Source organism: Bison bison, unplaced genomic scaffold (genome assembly GCF_000754665.1).
Source record: "Bison bison bison isolate TAMUID 2011002044 unplaced genomic scaffold, Bison_UMD1.0 scf7180017864383, whole genome shotgun sequence".
Lineage (NCBI taxonomy): Eukaryota > Metazoa > Chordata > Mammalia > Artiodactyla > Bovidae > Bison > Bison bison.
The window spans coordinates 4555295-4557218 of record NW_011494955.1 but is presented as its reverse complement, the minus strand read 5'-3'; the positions used below and the strand labels follow the sequence as shown (position 1 = coordinate 4557218).

At 37.9% G+C, this 1924-nt stretch overlaps 1 protein-coding gene and 1 pseudogene across 1 annotated transcript in view; one reads left to right on the top strand and one right to left on the bottom strand.

Annotated features, from left to right (window-relative positions):
• LOC105001510 (methyltransferase-like protein 7A) overlaps nucleotides 1–1924 on the bottom strand; it is an 18844-nt gene that overhangs the window by 9506 nt on the left and 7414 nt on the right. The gene's annotated exons all lie outside the window — the stretch shown is intronic.
• Nucleotides 764–954, top strand: LOC105001508 (annotated as a pseudogene).

Genomic DNA, 1924 nt, shown 5'->3' with positions numbered 1-1924 from the left:
GAAAATCCCATGGACGGAGGAGCCTGGTGGGCTGCAGCCCATGGGGTCGCTAAGAGTTGGATACGACTGAGTGACTTCCCTTTAACTTTTCACTTTCATGCATTGGAGAAGGAAATGGCAACCCACTCCAGTGTTCTTGCCTGGAGAATTCCAGGGACGGGGGAGCCTGGTGGGCTGCCGTCTATGGGGTCGCACAGAGTCGGACATGACTGAAGTGACTTAGCAGCAGTAAGGGCTTTTATTATAAACTACATACACTACAAACATTTCCCCTATTTTTTGTTTGCCTTTTAATTACAATTTTTTAATTTCTCTTTTTATTTAAAAATAGAAAAAAAAAAACCTTTAAATTCTTCTGAAAATTTTTCTTAGGCTCCACTTTGCAAGCCTGTGGGAGTCTGAAACCATACCAACCACTGTCTGAGGCTAAATAACCATGTCCTGTACTTTTGTACCATTATCATAGAATGAAAGTGATAGGATTAATTTCAGAAAATTAATCATCTAACAAATGATAACATACTGTACAGCACAGGGAACTCTACTTAATGCACTGTGGTGACCTGAATGGGAAGGAAGTCCAAAAGGGATTCACTTTGCTGTATGGTAGAAACTAATGCAACATTGTAAAGCAACTATACTTTAATAAAGATTAATTTTAAAAAGTAGGGAAAAAATAAAAGCACAAGTTTTTGAAAAAAAAAAAAACAACAACAACAACAAACAAAAACCACTAGGTCTCTTTGTCAGTGACACAAGTGGGAGCACTGGGACAGGAGACTTGAAGTGGAACTTCTCGGATTGTTTTAAGAAAATGGCAGACAAGCCCAACATGGGGAAATCAACAGCTTCGATAAGGCCAAGCTGAAGAAGACTGAGACGCAGAAGAACAGCCTTTCCACCAAAGAGATCATTGAGCAGGAGAAGCAAGCAAAGTGAAATTTCCTGTGAACCTGGAGGATTCTCCACCGCATCATCTTGGAGACCCTGTCCGTGAGGTGGAGGAAAGTCCACCTGCAAGATATACACTAGTGACAAGCTGCACTGTGAGATTAAACAATATGTGTCTAAATTATGAACAGGTTACTGAAGGAATCAAAAGAGAAATTAAAAATTTCCTAGAAACAAATGACAATGAAAACACAACTCAAAACCTATGGGATGCAGCAAAAGCAGTTCTAAGAGGGGAATTTATAGCAATACAGTCCTACCTCAAGAAACAAAAACATTGAATAGACAACCTAACTTTATACCTAAAACAACTGGGAAAAAGAAGAACAAAAAAAAACCCCCAAATTAGCAGAAGGAAACAAATCATAAAGATCAGAGCAGAAATAAATGAAAAAGAAATGAAAGAAACAATCGTAAAGATTAATAAAAATAAAAGCTGGTTCTCTGAGAAGATAAACAAAATTGACAAACCTTTTGCCAGACTCATCAAGAAAAAAGAGAGAAGAATCAAATCAACAAAATAAGAAATGAAAAAGGAGAGGTTACAACAGACAATGCAGAAATACAAAGGATTATAAGAGACTTCTGAGCAACTATATGGCATAACCTAAAATGGATAATCTGGAAGAAATGGGCAAATTCTTAGAAAAGTTCAATCTTCCAAGACTGAACCAGGAAGAATTACGAATTATGAACAACCCAATTACAAGCACAGAAATCGAAACCGATCAAAATTTGCCAAAAAGCAAACCCGGGAGCAGATGGCTTCACAGGTGAATTCTGTCAAACGTTTAGAGAGGAGCTAATACCCATCCTTCTAAAACTCTTTCAAAAAGTTGCAGAGGAAGGAACACTTCCAAACTCATTCTACAAGGCCACCATCACCCTGATTCCAAAACCAGACAAAGACAACACACAAAAAGAAAACTACAGGCCAATATCACTGATAAACATAGATGCAAAAATCCTCAAC